The sequence below is a fragment of the Rattus rattus genome, chromosome 1 (genome assembly GCF_011064425.1).
Source record: "Rattus rattus isolate New Zealand chromosome 1, Rrattus_CSIRO_v1, whole genome shotgun sequence".
NCBI classification, from domain to species: Eukaryota; Metazoa; Chordata; class Mammalia; order Rodentia; family Muridae; genus Rattus; species Rattus rattus.
The window spans coordinates 214,730,578-214,751,172 of record NC_046154.1 but is presented as its reverse complement, the minus strand read 5'-3'; the positions used below and the strand labels follow the sequence as shown (position 1 = coordinate 214,751,172).

General features: G+C 36.8%; 1 pseudogene; it reads left to right on the top strand.

The window, feature by feature from the left end:
* The first annotated feature begins 14,974 nt into the window (after positions 1 to 14,974).
* Positions 14,975 to 15,884, top strand: LOC116885333 (annotated as a pseudogene).
* Positions 15,885 to 20,595: the final 4,711 nt, after the last annotated feature.

Here is a 20,595-nt window from a genome sequence, read left to right as displayed (position 1 = left end):
TTTTGTCTGGGACATGGATATCTGTGGGCCGAATTCATAAAAAGGACCTTGGACTCAAAATTGGACCAGCAAATTCCTGCAGTACAGCTCATTCCGCTTGCCAGTAGTCTGAAGTAACAGAAGTAGACAAGTCGTGTTCATCTGTACAGTGAGCACAGTGGGGGTCACCTGTCGGCTACTCTCTGTGTGCTTAGAGAGCTAAGAAGTGCGATTTCTTTCCTGACCCTACAGCCTTTAACAAACAATTCTTCTTCCTTACAAATTATGATAGGATGTTTTTGATAGATTTTTACCAAGTGGAAAGCCAACCACAAAGCTGATAATCTTTCTTAGAAACAGCCCAGTTAGAGTTAAAGAAGAAACCAATTTTACCGCTGGTAATATTTTTCAAAGGAAATAGGAAAGAAAATACTTGCTGCACCCTCAAGATCAATGTACTGAGTTAAAGCTGACCAAAACAGGATCCCAGTGTAGAGCTTCTGAGTTTGCACCTCAAATATTCCACATTCCTATAAGTTGTCTCATGAAAACTGTGTTGAGATTCAGATACAAGCAGTTCATGGTTTACCTTTTACTGTAGAGATGAAATGAACAGCTCTTTAGACGTGAGTGTCAGCTAAATCTGCACTGGCCACGTGAGTGCTTAGTTCTGTCTCCACATGTCCCAGGAAAAAAGAAATCACCAAGTTCTGAGAAAACAATATTTAAAATTTCACAATTTCAGTATTGCATTATCGATGTATAATGGATTTGATGCTTGTTAAATTTTTCCCAATTTAAAAAAAAAAATCAGTCATCTTTCAACAAACTCCCTTGTCATGTGTTTTGATCACTAGGTATTTTATTATAGTTTTAAATTTTACAGAATTTTATTCTAATAAGCAGTTTCAAATACATAGAATCATGCCATAAGAGGTATTATGTAATGGTAGACAAAGTAGAGTAGAACATGAGTGTAATTTTAATTTTTTCAAATTCAGTTTTTAGTGATGGTTCTTAAACACTTTAACCTCCCTTTTAGCCCTCCACCCAACAGAGGTAGTGGAGGGAAAAAAAGGATATGGGTTTTAGGGATAGTGGACCAGTTTAGAAAAGTTCTTTATTGTCTGGAAATCTGCAGTTCAGTTTACAGGTTAGCAGCAGCGGCTTGATCCATTTGCAAATACTTCACAAATATGCCAGCAACACAGTTTCAGTATATATAAATAGCAGGTATCAGCAGCACTAACTAGCAGAGACAGCCAAGCCTCAGCCTCTGCACAAATCATCAGGAGAGACAAGGAGAAATGTGGGTCTTGAGATCTTAAGTGTAGCACAGTATAATATTTTAAATATTATATTTTAAAATATAAAGTCTAAGGGTTCCAAAAATTATTTCTCTCTGTCTCTCTATCTCATCTCTCTCTCTTCTCTACATGCACATATTTTTATATATGTGTGAACACCCTCACTTTTTAATGTGGATGTTGATTTTTCCTGCTTATATGTTTGTGAACCACGTGCATAATGTACCTGCAGAGGAAAGAAGATAGCATTACACCCGGTGGAACTGGAGCTACAGACACTTGTATGCCAACATTGAATGCAAGAAGTAAAATCTGGGTACTCCAGAAGAGCAATCAATGCTCTCATCCACCAAGCTATCTCTTATGTTCTGAGGTTTGTTTTTTGTTAAATCATAGTTTAATTGTTTTTTGTGTATGTATGTGTGTGTGTCAGTGAATGTATGTGTACTACATACATTACCTAATGCCTGCAGCTGCAAGAAGAGCACATTGCGTCCTCTGGAACTGTAGTTAAATGCAATCATGAACCACCTTGTGTACTTGCTGGGAACGGAGCTCAAAATCATGATGAGTTTTCCCCCACTGAGCTAGCTCTCCAGCTCCAAACTGTTGTTCATTGCATCTAGTATATGGATGCTATAATCTTTCAAACGTCACCACTCGTCTGAAAATGTTATTGAAAAATAAATGGAACAGATGTCACCTTAAAAATATTAGGTAGCTTTACAAAGGCAAATATTATATTTTCATTCTTGTAAAATTAAGGAACAAAAAGTAATGAGAGTAAAATATGAACTACTAAGGACAATAGAACCAGAGAGCAGGAAAGGGGGGCACAAAGGATAAATATGACATAATCACAAAATGCACATGAATGAAAGTATCATAATGTAATCCATTACTATGTTTAATTAATGTATGCTTTAAAATATAAAGTAATTAAAACTGTCATCATCCCCTGTGACATATTCAGTTCATGTTACTCCTATATCGTTCCGTGTGCTGTGACATCCACTTTCTACAAAATTTGTGCATTAAAATATTTTGAGTATAAATTGTGCTCTTTGCATATCTTTACACTTTCAGTGAAATATACCTCTAGGAGTCTCCCTTTCTCATGAGGAATTACATTAATAAGGTACTTAATTTATAATAAGTTTTTCTACAAGAAAAGCACTCTTTTCATGTAAAGAAAAATATGCCTGCTGTGGACTCCTTCAATCCCCTAGAATATGCACATGCCACTAAACCATGTGCATACCACTGACCTTCTAAATGGTCCAACACCTCCATGGGGATCGCAACATATATAACATGGAATCTGGTGCGGGGGGCTTCAAAATCTGACTTTGATGACATTTTTATGAAGCATTGACTTATTATTTTCTAAATAATTTTGATACCACCAAACCATATGTGCAACCCTCCAGTCTGTTTAAAGGGTCTGTATCTATCTATTTTTTTACATTTGTTTCATTCAGTTATCACATCTTTAGTTTTATTTCCATTTACCTTTTCACAAGACAGAAAATAATTTCCTTATCTTTGGTTGAATGAAACTGAGCATGTTTTTAGTCTCCACTCATTCGATTATTTTGTCTAATGCATTATCTGTAAACTTTTATTTGCATATTATACAAAATTATAACATGATATCCAGCTTCAAATCATATGAGGATTTTACTCTCATATTTTATTTTCTTTAAGACAATAGTTTGTCTTCTTCTTCCTCTTTTCAACAATTTAAATGTAAAACATATTCTAAAGAAGGAAGGTTGCTAACATTAGATATTCCTGACTAAGATTTTACATAAGTTTATTGTATTTTCTTCTTTCAGAAACTGCACCACTATGATGAAAATATTAACGGTGATAAAAAGATGATGTAATGTTGTTAAATAGAAATAAATGATCTAATTTTAATAATTAAATTGGGGTTATGTGATATAATGTGTATTTTATGTGTATGTATGCAGTAAGCTTCTATGACATATGCTGCAACAGTATGGATCATAGAGCAACCTCATTTTTAGGGCAAGCATTCAGCATCTATAATGTCCACAAAGGGGCAAAATTACTGATTCGAGGTAGCAATGAAGATAAATTTATGGCCCAGGATTGTTAAGATCATCAGAAAGATGTGTTTCCTGATAGTTGTAACACACGGGATGAGAAACACTGCTCTACAGGAATCCTAATGCTGCAAATTAGGTCAGGAAACCATGATAGGGAAATTCACAGGCCCCTTGGGTACAAGAAATACCATTATTTTGCTAAATGGACACATTATTAAATTACTCTCTAAATTCATATATCTACAGCCATATATTAGTGCAACACTCAGAACTCATCCAAGAAGTTTCTCTGCTGTGCAAGTGGTTATCACATTGACCAAATTGCAGATAATGAGTGACTCTGTAATGCCAAGTCACAAATGGGATAACAAACTGTAGTGCGCCTAACGCCTCGGCCAGCAAGAACGATCGCCCAGGCAACAGGATTCTTCTGCGAACAAGCCTTTACTGTACAGCTCTCTTGAACAGGGACAGGGGGGACCTCAAGCAGCAAGAGCAGGCTGAGGCTATGCTAATTGTCCTTCAGGGATTGGCGGAGCATGAATTACCTCATTAGCATATTACCGGCCAACTGATGCCAGGTGCATGCGCAGTACCGTTGTTTACCACAGGATGGCGCCCTACAACTAAACCATTCCCTTCACCAGAAGTTTCAACTAAAATGAAAAAGAGAATGGAAACAGTGTAAGAGCCAATTGTCATGTAGAGTAACAGGAAAACAGTGTCTATTGACTACTACGGCAATGCCACTACACTCAAGAATTCTCAACAGCTATGGTTGCTTACATAAGACAGGCACAATACCTGGCCAGGCAACTTTCTAGCATGTGAGAGGGGTTCATGAGGCACTTGCACTAACTGAAGAGATACGGACAGTTCCTGTCTTTGTGGCAAGGAAAACGAGATTTCCATAAAGATGTGGCCACTAGTAAGCCAACAGAGTTCCCATAGGTGGTCTCACAAATCTATGAGTGTGTGGTCAAAAGAAATTGATTTGGGGGGTTATAAATAATAGGTGATATGAAGGTGGTAGACTTAGGAATGTGGGAGTGAATTTACAGGACTTAGCAGGTCACTATGATCCTAAGTACATTTAAACACACCTGCCATTTTCAAAGCATAATCAATATAATATAGTTTAAATATATTACTCCAATATTCATGATCTGCTCTTAACTGTATGAAGGTAAACATATATAGTCCCTGTTACCTATTTACAATGAAGTTGTGAGCAAAATAACACCAAACTAGAGGCTACACATTAAGTATTCATGTAAGTTCCTTTTTTTCATGGTGTGGAGAGCAGTAGAGTTTATAAAGAATGAATGACAACTTCAGAGTAAAAATTAATCCATTTTTTTCTATAAACAGACTAGAAGAAAGGGGAAAAGGTAATTTATTGCATTTGCTTTCTTCACAACTCTCAATTTTGCTATTCTTCAAAGCTTAAAGAAATCTTTTTAAAATGTCTGAGCACTGGAAAAGTCTCAGATGTCCTCCATTCTTAAGGGCATGAGGCAAACTTCCTGTTCTTAGTTAGCCTTGGCTCTTTTTTGCCTTCTGTGCCTCCTTGTAAATACTGAGGACTCACAGTGATGATTTCTTACTAAGCACTCCCATTGCATTTGCTCCTGTGATTTCCAGGAGTTTGCACTGATATGTAATTGGTGGAAAGTCAATTAAAAGTTCTCAGTCCCCGTGTACACAGTGTTGCAGATCTTGAGTTGAAAAGCATTCCTGTGAGCAAATAACACGGGACAGGAGCAGGCAGGCTCAGAGCCCAACAGGCCCTGGGAGTCAGTGTGCAGCCCAGCAGATGGATGTTACAGGAGAGTGGTCTTGAATTGATATTTATTTCACAGGAATTGTGGATCCTGTTCTCACATATGGCTCCTTCCATGGTTGTAAATTTTCCTGATTTCTCCAGAGTATTGATCCCAAATGCTTCAATGAACAACTTCTAACGATTGGTGGAATTTGATAGAGGACAGGAAGCACCAAGGAGGAGTCTGAGGCAGGGTATACAAAAGACAGAGGGTGGACCAGGGTCATCTCTGAGAGGGGAGGGAGAGATATACTTCCTTTGTGGGAGACATGATGATTTGTAGACATGATGTCAGGTCTGAAGTCTGGAGAGAAATTAAAATGGAGTGACCGAAAGAAGTTTTTGTTCCCTATTCTACTTTTCTTATCTATTTGTGTTTTGTTTTGGTGTTTGCTTATTTTTTCAAACTCACCAAGAAGTTTCAATTGACTTTGCAATCCAATCCTATGCTTTGTTATTCCACAGTGAGGAAATCCAGGGCTGTTTCAGTTTTCATGCATCCCTTTTGATTGTCTATTTGATTTGCTTTTGGTTTTTAAGAAAGTTTCCTTATGTAGCCCAGGCTGCCTGGAAATACTGTAGTCCATACTGGCCTCAAACTCAGAAAATGCACCAAATTCCTTCACCTGCATGGTGGGATTAAATGCCAGTGGGTTTTCTGCTCAATAATTCTAATTGTGACAATCAATTGTTGAGATTTCCATGCATGAAATTTACATGCAGAAAAAAGCAGTGACACACCATGAAATAGGTATTATGTATTTTCATGAAAACAAATGTTTTCATAGAATGTTTCTTCTGACCAATGTTGCTTTAGTTTTTAAGATACAGAATATCATCAATAGGAATGAATATCAATACAGAAAAACTATACTTTTTTACCCCCTTTTTTAATCCTTGGCATACTTTGTGGATAATCCATTCTAAGAACATAGCATTTTTTATTCTCCCAGAAGTGGAATTTGAAGCTTCAACACTCCAAATTTTCAGTGTTATAATCTTAGAGAAATTTACACTTCAGACTTCTAATCTCTGAGCTTCCAACCTTCTTTTAGGGTTGTGTCCTTTATGCTGAGATCTCTCAGCTTTCTGAAATCGTACTATTTCCATTGGGTTATAGACGTCAGCATGTGAACTTCTGAAGACAAAATTCAACTAACAATTAGAATGTTTGTAAAAAATAGTATAATGACAAACACCTATAATCCCAGCACTCAGGTGAGCTTCATTTTTGCAAAAACAAGCAAACACCAAAAATAGAAAAGGAAAGAAAAAAAGAACAACAACAACAAAAAAAAACTACTAATTTTTGTTCCCCCTGTTTTAATTCTTCCGCAGGCTACAGTCCTCACATCATGTCCAACAAACACCATGTTTCACAAAACAGAAATACATGCCCCTAGGAGATGAACCTGGTTCTGACTCAGTCTTTTCCATGTTGTAGTTAGACAACCTCTAGGTACTTCTTTCTCTCTGTCGCATTCCATTTCCAATGGGTTGTTTGATCTTGTTCACTGAACCGCTTCAGATTGAAAACTCTCTGGAAATCAGGAACTTTTAGCAACTCTGGAATGGGGTATATGTGAAAACACAGGGTCAGAATTTCTTAGAGATAAATGCTGATCTTAATATTACCTCTGGTGTGCTACTGTACATTTTAACCACTGTGGATTACAGCACATGCTTAGGGTGTCTTCTCCTTCCGGGGAAGTATCAAGCATAGCAGTAGATATGTAGAGCTAGGGGTGAGTTAGGATTCCATCTAAGACTCAGTGAGCAGGTAAAGGTTCTTCCCCCTGTTTTGTTTACTTGCTTGCTTTGCTGCTGTAGTTGTAAAACTGTCAAGTAAGGATGAAGTCAACTGTGACAAAAGCCTTAGTTAATTCTTCACTTTATTTATATGTCTCTTCTCTCTAGAATTCTTAGTTTTCAAACACCCACCAATTTTTGAAATAGTTTTTCAATCACAAAACATATATTGAACTTCCACATTTAAATCTTTCTGAGGATTCACAGCAGGTTGGTGTGAATCACCAGCTCACAACTGGCTCAGAGAATCTTATAAGCCTGAGTCAAAGCAAATGATCTTAAATTAGATAATGTCCAGTTTACTCTAACCCAGGTCTCTGTTGTGCTCTCTGAAAAAAGACATATCTTACTCCCCAAGTGCTCAGTACAACTTTCCCCCAAATGACATTATTTCCTGTGTAAATCAGGAGCTGCAAAAATTCAGATGTTTACTTGGTAGTTGTAGCAAGAAAAGCAAAGCCAAGAACAAATGGTTTCTCAACTGGTCTTGGAGCAGTTTCTCACCACTGGGCTGTTGGCAGTAACGTAATGATGATAGTCTTATATGTTCCAAAATAATTGACACAAAGACATATTAAGTTTATTCACAAGTTTTAGGCACTATAGTTGGACAGATATTCATCAACTCTACCCCACTAAGCTATTTTCCAGTCACAGGTCCCGGGTTAATTGCAGTATGAGTCTTGCTTTGGCTTGGTCTGCTACATGTGCGTCCTGACAAATCCCATGATGAATCCTTTAGCAAACTGTCATGACTTCTGGAGCCTCATAGGTACCTCTTCTATTCTTTCCTCTCCCATGTTGCACCCCTTTCCCTGGGATCGGATGTCTTGACTTCTCTGCCCAGTCATAGGTCAATTGACTCTTTATTGATCAATCAGAGATAATTGGAGAGCATTATTCGCACAACATCTGGGAGATTGCTCAATCAGATATGAACTCACATTGTAATCAGGAAGACTGAGATGGAACCTCAGCTCACACTTACAAATATGGCTCAAAATACTAGCGTGAGATGCCAGTACATGGGAGGCAGAAATTGTGGTTGGTAGTATCGACATGCATTTCCAAATTGTCTATGACATGTCAGTAAGATGCCCTGTCTAGAAAACTGAGGTGGCAGAATGTGAGAGTAAGGTTGCTGATGTTAAAATATGGCTCTCACATGCATTCGCAATAAGGAGGGAAGAGGTGGCTATGTAAAAAGGCTTAAGTAATGACAGGAAATATTCTTATGTCTGTGTGATGACACTTCTGAAACCTTAAAATCACTATGCATGTACCTTTGTAATGTGCACTTATGCTGCCAGCAGAAGCCTGCCTATTCTAGATTACCATTAAATGTTTTGCTGTCTTGCACATTGTTAAAAAGATTCCTGGCAAGCATAAGCATAGAGCTAATTACAGCTGTGCGAGTTGAAAATAGTTTGCTCTGTTTGGTATTTCTTTGCATGCTAAGAATGTTTTGCCTGAATATATGTTGTTGTCGTTGTTAATGAGATCGTTGTTTGCATTTACTCACTAAATCACAATTGGCAGCGAAGTAGTGAATGACTTTGTCATCCCCAATACTGGATAGAGCATGGCTTAGCATTGAACCTTTGTATCATCTTTGCTTCTTCAAGAAACACACTGAGTACTCCAAGGATCATGGAAAAGGTTCCTTCTAACTCATCATCATTACTTTCTTAAATTTATTTCTGTAATTTGTTCTTATTTTAGTCTAAGATAATATTAAAGCAAAGTGATTTGAAACTAATTTTCAAACCTTCAGTTAGATGGTGATGTGTATATACAGTTAAGAAAATGACAGTTTGTCTGTTGGAAAGAGGATAAAGAATAGTAAATACATATGTTGTATAGTCAGAGACTGTTTACAATCTAAGCCATTCACAATGGGACACAATTGTGTTCCCAAGGTGTATACTATACACCTGTATCTTTCCTGTCATATCAAGATATTGGAAACAACAGACTGAAGAAATAGATGGAGTAGGGCACATTGTTTATATTTCTGTATTTTTAAGTATGACAGTAAAACATGGTCATGTGTAATAGGACCACCTCCTAAAATGTGCAGGCTATTTCCTGCTAGGTTAGACTGCTTTCCTGATAGATGCAAATATGATTTATTATGTATCTACAGCTTCCACTTGATAGTTCCCATTTTTAAAATTGTAATATCTTTTTTCTGCTGTTTTTCTTTTACCACGTACATACACGTGCATACATTAAAAGACCCTAGTATTCAAATCCTAGTACAAAACTAGACTTTTACATAGGTCTTCAGATAGTGTATCTAATTCAATTATCATAAATTTATGTAACGGAAAATATATACCATATATAAAATGATTTATGTCAATAAGAGAGAAATAGATATATAGCCTTATTTATTAATTCTTTAGATGTAAAATGTTCTTATAGGCATATGAGCAAAAGACAGTTTTAAACACACTTACCTTTCATTTTCGTATAAATTTCCGTGATTTAAGCACCTCAGACTTCTCAGGATCCTGAGTGAGCTTGCTGATGGAACTCAAAAAGAGAAAGCTGTCCAGTAAATAGTTATCTTTTTTTCTAATTTTATACTGATATGAATGAATGTTTTACCCATATGTACATATGTGTACCAACTATATGTCTAATGGTCATGAAGGTAAGAAGAGGGTTAGGAAACTCTGGGATAGCTGCTAACCATCAATTGGTTTCTGTGATCGCAACTGGTTCCTCTCCAAAATCAGAAATCATTCTTGTTTCCTGATTCAATTTTTCAACTACAAGTTAGATATTTCTAGGAAAGTATATTTTATTCACAGTCAAAAATCATTCATGAGAGCTAGCACTAACAGTATCTAGCCATTGACTGTTAATTTAAATTTTTAATGCAATCAATGAATCTGTCTACTGCATGAAGCCAACAAAGAGTGACACACACAACATGGATTAATTATTTCAAAACCTTGACCTGGGTTGGGGATTTAGCTCAGTGGTAGAGCACTTGCCTAGGAAGCGCAAGGCCCTGGGTTTGGTCCCCAGCTCCGAAAAAAAGAACCAAAAAAAAAAAAAAAACAAAAAACAAAAAACAAAATCAAAACCTTGACCTGGAGGATGCAAAGCACATAGATCCATGGCATCTCCATTCTCCCATATCAGTACTTGGAATTTTCTAAATAAAATGTGGACATGCCGTACCGACTTATGGTTGAAGAGGAGGGTTTTTGTTGTAGATATGACATAAAGAACAGCCAGAGCATCCAGAAGAGTCCAGAGTACAGACAGAAAGTAGGACAATAGATTGCTTCCTTGGAGTTATTTGCGTAATCTGTACTACCTGTTTTGTTGTGTTTTCTTCTCTGACATGAAGTCAGGACCAAGGTGTTTGAAAGGTACTTCAAATTCTTGTGGAGATGATGTTATCGTGTTTCTAGGACTAAGATTAAAGTGACTAATCTTGTGGGAAAGAATACCATGAGATCATGAACCTTTAAGCGTAGGAGTTTCTCACCAGTTTCAACAGAAACTCACTTCTCATGGTAACAGCCACCATAATGGTGTCATCTAACACTGAGGTAAGTGACCGGAGCATAGGAGTAGTAAGAACTAAAGACATTAGAAAGCGGGTTTTAGAGAAGCTACCCTTGTATCACAGAAGCATCTTATTTTCTTCCTACTTGCCTCTCTTACTTGTGGTTATACTTAAAATTTATATTAAGAATTTCATTCCAAAGTTCTATTCAAAGGAAATATAGAAGAAATGAAGGAAGGAAGGAAGGGAGGGAGGGAGGGAGGGAGGGAGGGAGGGAGGAAGGGAGGAAGGGAGGGAGGAAGGGAGGAAGGAAAGGAAGGAAGTCTACTCAGAGCAAAGTAGACTGTCTGCAAGCCTCCCTAAACTGTGTAGTCCTGTTTCTCCATCCCAGCTACTGCCGGAAACCCCTCTCTTTGTCATTGATACTACCTCATTTCTCCTCCCTTCTTCTCTTAGCCTCCATCATTCATCTCTCTCTCTCTCTGTGTCTCTCTCTCTCTGTCTCTCTCTCTGCTCTCTGTCTGTCTCTCTCTCTCTCTCTCTCTCTCTGTCTCATCTTTCTCCCACCTATCTCTATCTCATTTTGCATATCTCTCCCTAGTTTTAGAGTGTCAAGGAGGTTGTTTGGATACTTCATTTTTGTTCCATATGAAATTGAGAATCACACCTAGGCCTGCAATTGCTGGACGTACTGCAGTCACATCCTATCCTACCATAAATAACTTGAATAATTTTGTTCCTGTTTTTCTACTCACCAATTTACTGGAAACTTCTGCAAAATACTAAATCTATATTTATGTCTAAAGAGTTGAATTAAAATATTGGATGGGAAGAAAACACTGATACTAGTGAGTTAAATTTTTAAACCAGAATTATAAGGTGATTTTCCATTAGGAAAATAAATTTATGGAATCACCAAGATTAATGGTTACATCGAATGAATTGTGTAAAAGTAAGAATGATTTATTACATACTTCAGGTGTTCTGAAATATGACATATTTTTGTGATTACTTCTATTTCAATATATATCCCATAAAAATTGTTTGTTGTATGTTTCTAGCTTATGCTCCATGTTATCTGTAAGAACATACACAAATAAAGTTCTCTTGTCAGATGAGGCCTTATCCATGCGCTCCTGTTACTTCTGGAAAAGAGACACAGGTATCTTTGGCTTTTTTTGTTCTTATTGTCATGGTCCCCTGTCTAAATTTTTTTCAGGAGATATCATATATCTGTCTGTTATTATGAATTGCTACTTACTAAATGGAACAAGACAAAACAACAACATCAAAGCCTTACCATGTATGTACATATTAATATGCCAATACCTCTTCCTTATAAGCCAAAATATGATCTTATCTTGTGATCATCAAATCAATGTAAGTATCCTAGGAGCCCGTGAAAGTTTTTGACTTTATGTAACTGCATTCGTTGTAGTTGTGTACCATACAACATAACCTGAACTTCACATATGTTAACAGAATCCCTTTATATGTAAGATCTGCAACCACAACCTTATCATGTTACCTATTGTTAGTGTGTGGTTCTCTAAAATGATCTTAAATGTTCCATCAGCTGGAGCTTTCCAGAGTATTTCCCAAAACCCAAAACCTGTGTCCTGAAACCATAATCTTCTTCTTGCAGCCCTGTAAATCTTTTTTCTAATGTCTTTTAAATTTGCATTACACAATTCATTTACGTTTGGGGAAGGGGGCATGTGCAGCTAAGAGAGCATACATGTGTAGAAGACATTTGAAGATGTATTTTGGGAACTGGATCTCTCCTTCCATGATGAGTCCTGGTCATCAGATGAGGTTAAAAGCACCTTTACATATTTTACATACATCAGTCTTGCTGGTCCTCATCATTTAAGTGTCTGTATGTTGCAAGTTGATCACTATAGTACAACAGCTGTGACAGAATCATACAACAATATAACTCATGATAGCATTTAACACAGGAGTCTCTTCTAGTTACCTATGTTTTAAAGTTCGTCAAATCTATGCCAATCTATATTGCTTTAATCAATTTTTGTTGGTGGTGATGGTGGTTGTGGTCCATTCTCTTGATGTTAATAATTTTAGAGGTGCACAGTATTTGTAATTAAACGTATTTGCAATTTACACTTTTTGATAGGTAAATCATTGAATACTTTTTTGAAAACTGTTTTCTGCCCATTTGTATTTTATCCTTAAATAAATCCTTTCCCATTCATCCAATCTGTTTTCTTTTTACTAGAAAGTAGAAGCAGTTTAATCTCTATTTTACTTTATACAGTTTTAAATTTTAAGTTATTGATTGAAAATACAAGTCAATTTTCTCTTATTATGAGTTATATCTCTCCTTGGCAGGTAGTTTCTTTAACCGTAGATAGCTTAATATCCTGGCAGTTCTGTGTTAATTCATGCTGCATTTCCTGTGCTATTATTGCATTTGCCTGTTGCCTGTACCTACATCTTTGTGTTTCACCATTTTTCTTCTGAGAATCTTATCATTTTTATTAATTCGTCTTTAAAGTAATTTAACATAAATTTTTGTGCACAGTAATGATATAGAGATAATTGCCCCTTGCATATGTATACAAAGTCATTCAGGATCAGAAGGTCTGATCACTGAATCACAACAAATATTCAAGAAAGAAGTGATTGTGACTTCCTGAGATTCTTCCTGAGAATCCTCTGAGACTTAGTAGGGCTTCAGTAATTGATATCTACCCCTCTTTTATTTTTCTTACTTAACAATGACCATTCCTGTATGACTTTTGTATCCTCTCATGTCCCAGATCCTTGTATAGCATTTGTTATTATGATTAACAAGAGTTGATGACTTAACATGGGGAGATCCAATAAATGTTGTACAACTGGAACTTGTAATTCTTTCAATTTTTATTGAATAAAAACAATGCTAATTTGTAGCTTCTACAACTTTTTACTTTCTATGGTTTATACACCTGCTTTTTTGTGTCTATTAACTTGTTTTGAATAACATTTGTTTATGATTATCTCTTTTTGCATCCTGTTAATTATCGATGATTTCAAACTTTTTTATACACATTTTGAACATTTCTGATTCTTTGTAGGAAATTTATCCAAGTCATGAAACCAGTTCAACTTATTTTATATTTTCAGTCTTTCCAAACCTAATTTTAGTTTTAAATATTCTTCTAATAGACAGATGAGTTAGTTATTAAGAGGGCATACTGCTGTTAGTATACTTTAGGGAAAACTGCTAACAGTTATTACCTGGGATTCCTGAAATACTTCCCTTATTAATGAGATATTTCAGGTACTCTTAGTGCCCAGCCTTTGCCAAATCCTGGATATTCCTACCACAGTTTCCCCAAACTTCATGAGCCTTTGAATCACCCTAGGTAAAGTTGATCTGCCTCCTGATCCTAGTGTGCTCTTTTACCATATATACTCACAGGGCATCTAAAACCCCTGTTCATCTTCCCTGCTCTCAGTGTCATTGTGGATTGAACTGTTCAACAATCCTTAAAAGTGGGAAGACCCAAATATCCGTGGTCAGTTCCTAGTTCCTCCTGCTGGTTCACAACCGTCTATAAATCAAGCTGTAAGAGATACTAAGCTCTGCTTCCCACTGTCCTCAAACTGACATACAACCTCCCAAACATACCTTAATTAAAAACACTGAGTGCAAAAGTGAAATGCATATTCCTGAATAACAAAGGAATGTCTTTTATTCAATGTACCTACAAAATTGTTTCAAGCAATAATAATCAGACCCAGCAACTCCAGGTGGATGAAGCTTAAATACAGAGCAACCAAGTACATTGGTCCCTCCTGCTCAGTCAGTTGGCTTAATTAAAAACAAGGTAAATTTTTAAAAATAAGATAAATCTTAAAATACAATATTCTTTTTCTCTACTCACTGTAAATAAGATTTTTAAATATTTTGGTTCTCTTGATAGATTTGGAAATCTATTTCATGTGAATTTTTACAAATAATGGCACATTTACATTTTTTTTCTTTTGAAAATAGACCTAAAACATTGGGCTTAGAAAAAGATAGAAAAGAAAAAGACATACTAATCTTATTATTTGGATTCTATACTCCTTTGTTTTTATAATGGTTTTGTCTGTGTGTAGCCTTATGGTCTTCAACTGCCCTTAGGACTATATTAGCTGCAAATTCATAGAACTGTCTGTCTATGTCTCTTGAGTCCTAAAACTAATGATGCACACAACCACATCCAGAGAAAACATTAAACTTGGGTAAACATATCCATTTTTTTATTCTACTGAAATAATAGAGAATATCTACTTTATAAAGACAAAGCTTATAAACATTGTTTTCAGTGAGAGAATTATATAAATACAAAAAAGTGATAACTGTTTCTTAAAGTTAGCTTTGGGAAGTAATTCACACACATAATACATTTACAGAGTCTTTGGAACATAATAAATTTATTTACTTTTTAAAATAGGAATGAAAATGTCTTCTGAAAACTTTGCAATGGGAATTTCCTCTTCTCTCAGATTACAGTGGGAATATTTGACAATTACTCAATACTATTTTATTACATCATTTTAATACACACTGGGAAGCATTTAATGCCCAAAGACCTGATTATAGAGCACTTGACTTTTGCCAACTGCTTGTCTATCATCTCAAAAGGCATTTCACTGACAATGTCAGATTTGGAATTTAAAGATTTTCTAGATGACTTCGGATGTAAATTGATAATGTATATTTCTCGAATAACAAGGGGAGTGTCCCTTTATGCCATGTGCCTACTGAATTGTTTCCAAGCAATAATAATCAGCATCAGCAACTCCAGATGGATGAAGCTTAAATATAGAACAACCAAGTACATTCATCCGTCCTGCTCGGTCAGTTGGCTTGTGTACCTGGTTCTAAACATCTTTATTTGAGCAAGAACGTTAGGCCCCAGTTACAAGAAAAATGCTACTAACTGGGTGAGTTATGAACATTGTTCATTGTTTGCTTCTAGCAGTGTGGCAACCGTACTATATATGTTCTTCTTTAATGTCCTGTGTCTGAGTCTCATGGCCTGTGCAAGTGTCTCCATGATACATATCTTGTACAAACATAAGAGACAGTCAAGAATATACATAGTACTCAGCACTTTCTAAAAATCTCACCTGAAGACAGAGCCACCCAAACTACCCTCATCTTGTTGTGCATGTTTGTCATCTCTTACTCATTCTCTTCTGTTCTGACTGTCTTATGGACTTGCTCCAAATACCCAGCGCTCTGGGGAGTAAATGTATTTACATTTATTGAAATATCCTTTCTCATATTTTGTCCCTTTGTTCTTATCATGAATATGAAGTCTAGTTTTATTCTGTTTTTACCCTGCTTTGGTAAGAGCTAGGTTCCTCCAAGTATGATATGAGCCCTGCTCATCGCTTTACTATTGTAGATTGTCATGTTCTTTTATCTATTGTACAGTGGTAAAATTTATTTGAAAACATGAAGCTTTCTATAACTAACTGCTTCATCATGTGTAATGGTCAACAGTTTTTATGCTGGAACCATTTTATAGATGTCTTACTTATTTTTCCTGTACCTCAGACAAAATATCTGTCAAAGGCAACTCAGAGGAAAGGTTTTCTTAACCACACATTCTGAAGGTTCTGTCCATCATGGTATGGTAGTAACAGTGAGAAGATGGATTTGTGGAGAGAGAAGCATAAGTTACATGATAACATTAAATTCACAAGAAGCAAGACAGACATATATTTCTTTGATCCATTCTTTTTCTTTGGCCCTTTTAAATAAGACTCTATATCTGCCTATGAGATGGTATGACCCAGAGTCAAAGTGGTATTTCTGTCCTCAAGTGACAATCTCTGAAATATATTCATAGTCATATCAGCAATGAAGTGTAAGGATCACAAGTCAACATTGTCAACTTGACACATATGCATACAATTTTTTAACTATAAAAATCAATCTTTTAATAAAAGTCTATATTTAAGGTCAAATGACACAAGTTATTCATCTTTAAAATGCATAATTAATCCTGAAGAAATAAATTTATATACACCAAAATTTATATTAAAAATTCCAACACAGAATTAACAAGGACTTATATATATTTGTGTGTACATATATATTTTTATATATTTATATACATAACTATATGTATATATAGCTATATATATGCACAACCTCAAAAAATTATGTTCATTTGATTGTTTCAGAAAACTTCTTGAGATTAGATAAAGTAGGAAAATAGATAAGGATGGGCAGAGATGCTAACTAACATTAAGGATGACTGAAAATCAATATGGAAAGTCTCTGCTTGCATGTCTGTGTGAGTATTTACTTGGGCTTATCCTATTAAAACAACTGGGTTGATAATGGACTCAAATCCAATCCTCAGCAGTAAATCCACACACATATGGATAATTGGATTTTTTTTTACTTTGAATCCAAAGCTACTCAGAGGAAAAAAATACAAAAACAGCTTCAACAAATACAATGGTCTAACTGGATATCTCCATTTAGAAGAATGCAAATAGATCCATATCTACTACCCTGCACAAAACTTAAGTCCATGTGCAACAAAGACCTCAACATAAAACCAGAGACACTAAACGTTATACAAGGGAAAGTGGGGAAATAGCCTTGATCTCATGGGCAAAGCAGACAACTTTCTGAACTGAGCAACAATAGTGCAGGCAGTAAAATCAACAATAAATGGGACCTCATGTAACAGAAAATCTTCAGTAACACGAAGGACAATGTCGTAAAACAAAATAGCAGCCTGCCAAGTGGGAAAAGATTTTCTTGAACTCTACACTTGACAGAGAGTTGATATCCAAAATATATAAAGAACTCAAGAAACTAGATGATCAAAAAACAAAAAAAAATCCAATTAAAATGGGGTACAACTTCTAGGCATATACTCAAAAGATAATCCACCATTCCACAAGGACGCTTGTTCAACTACAGTCATAGCTGCTTTATTCATAATAGCCAGAGACTGGAAACAGCATAGATGGCCCTCAACTAAAGATTGGATAAATAAAATATGGTGCATCTACACAGTGGAATAGTATTCAGCTGTTAAACACAAAAATGCCATGAATTTTACAGACAAATGGATGGAACTTGAGACTATCATCCTAAATGAGGCAGCCAAGACCCAAAAGGACATGCATGGAATGTACTCACTTAGAAGTGGATATTAGCCATAAAATACAGGTACCATGTTACACTCCACAAACTCAAAGAAGCTAAAAGAAGAAGGAAGGCCCAAGTGAGGAAGCTTGAATCTCATTTAGTCAGGTGAAAAAAATAGTCATAAGAGGCAGATTGAAGGAGGGAAGTAGGAGAAGGAGGGAATTGGGAAGGGAAACGGGGGAGTTTAGAATCAGGTGTGGGAATGGACAGGAGAATTGGCCAGTTGGCCATGAGAATGAATGGAAATCTAAAACGAAAGTGAGAAGGTGGGGCAGGGGGAGGTATCTCTAGGAGGAGACAGGGACCTGGGATAATGGAGGCACCCAAGAATCAATAACGGTGAACTTAGTTATGATTCATACCATTGGGGATATGGAACCTGAAAAAGCTATCTCCTGTAGCCAGACAGGAACTCCAATGGAGTGATAGAGACACCAATGCACACACAAAACTTTTATTTCAAAATCGATCCTCTCTACAAGAAATGCAGTTATGGGGTAAGTGGAAGAGAAACTGAGGGAATGTCCAACCAACCGCTGGCCCACCTTGAGACCCATCTCACGGGCAAGCACCAATCTCTAACACTATTAGTGATAATCTATTATGCTTGCAGACAGGAGTCTAGCATGAGTGTCTCCTAGAGGCTTCACCCAGCAGCTGACTCAGACAGATACAGACACTCAGGGCCAAACAATATATGGAGCTTAGCGATTCTTATGGAAGAGTAGGAGAAAAATTTTGGGCCACAAAGGAGATAGGAACTCTACAGGAAGATAAACAGGGTCAACTAACCTGGACCCTTTGGGCTCTCAGAGACTGAACCACCAAGCAAAGAATATATATGGGCTGGATATAAGCCTCCTCACACATACATAGCAGAAGTGTAGCTTTGTCCTCATGTTGGTCCCTAACAATTGGAGGTAGGACTATACTAAAAGCTGCTGTCTGTGTGTGGGATATGCTCAAGCTGTGCTGCAGTGTCTGGCTTCAGAGGGAAAGGATGTCCATAGACTACCATAGTGTTGGGATACCTGGGGGAGGAGGCAGCACCTGCTCAGTGGAGAAGGGGTTGGGGAATGGGGGAAGGATTGTGGGAGGGAGTGACCAGGAGGGGTGCAGTGAGTGGGATGTAACTTGAATAAGTAAAAAAAATTAAAATTACATTAAAAATGAGGTATGGATGTAAACAGAATTCTCAATAGAGGAATCTCTAATGGCTGATAAGCACTTAAAGAAATGTCCAACATTATTATCCATAAAAGAAATGCAAATCAAATTGAATCTGAGATTCTATCTTATATGTGTTAGAATGGTTGAGAGCAATAGCAAGATCATGCTGGTGAAGATGGAGAAAAATGAGAACTCTCCTCCAATGCTGATTGAAGTACAAAGCTGTACAGTGCTAACAGAAATAAATATGACAGTTCCACAGAAAATTGTGACTCAATCTATCTGAAGATCCAGCTATAATTTCACTCCTGGGTATATATACAAAGGATGCTTCTCCATATCTCAAAAACTCTTGCTCAAGGAACTATAGTCCATAGCACCTTTACTCCTAATAGCCAGAAACTAGAAACTACCCTGATTTCCTTCAACTGACAAATGAATAAAGGGAAATGTGGTCCATTTACACAAAGGATTATTAACTCAGCTGTTTAAAAAAAATAGCATTAAGAACTTTAAAAGAAAATGGATAAAACCAGACAAGATTAATATGAGTGAAGTAACCCAGTCCCAGAAAGACAATCATGACAATTATCTTCTTAGTCTTCATGTGGGAGCTGGGCTATTCTAAAAGCTGTTGCCTGTATGTGGGATATGCTGTACTTGTTGTTGCCTTGTCTGGCCTCAGAGGGAAAGGATGTGCATAGACTTGCCGAGACTTGTATATTAGCTGTAAAACTAACCATCCTACAATCCACAGACCCGAAGAATTATGTAAAGAGTGGAACCCAAGGGTTGGACATGTAAATCTCACTGTGAATTGAATGTAGTCTATATATCTCTGGTGGATGCTAAGAGGGTTCTGGATGGAAGGATCGGGATAGGAAGTGTAGCCATTCAGTGGCTTAAGGTCAAGCAGGACTCACCTGAAAGAAGGGCTGGAAATGAAAAGGGTGGAGGGCAAGAGAAACATGGAGCCAAGACAGTGTCCTGATCAAGGCTCAAAGTTTAATATTCAGCACAGTGTATATGAAAGGAGAAACCACAAAACCCATCCTCAAAACAGTAACGTGGAGGGTAGCAACAGTATAGCAGTAAATCTAAGTTTCCATATCTTTGGAGTTTGTTAACTCCAGCACAAATCAAGGCTGCAGTTAACTCTGGCACCTCAAAGTTCATAGCTACAGTCAAGGCAGATGTTTCTGTTCAGGCCGATAAGGCGTACCATTTAAAGTTGGCTTCTGCCTTTCATGGGCATTTTCACAGTCTCCCTATCCTTCCAGCTGAGGAGGTCACAGTTCCCCCCTTTATTTTTAGTTTTTAAGGTTGGCAGTACTATTTGTAGGACAGGGACACAAGCTTTACTAGTTTTTCACAATCCCATGTAGGGCAAAGATTGGCCAGGCGACAGCGTCCCTCTTAGGTTGTCATACCCATGCAAGCTCTCACCCATCATTGGCTAACTGGCCTTCTATAGTACAATCTTGCCCAGTGAGACCAAAGCCATGACAAACATATCAAAGCCAAGCATGCACTTAAGGCATTTTACCATAGCAATTAATAGCTGGTAAATAGCTGCACTGCTGAAAATAATCCTGTATAAAGGCAATCAATCTATTTAAGGTACAAGGTCCAAAGGTTAAAACTAGCAAAATAATGATCAAGGGTTCAAGTAAAATTGAAATCAAAGTTGTCAAACAAGGGAAAGTACTGAACCAAGACTCAAA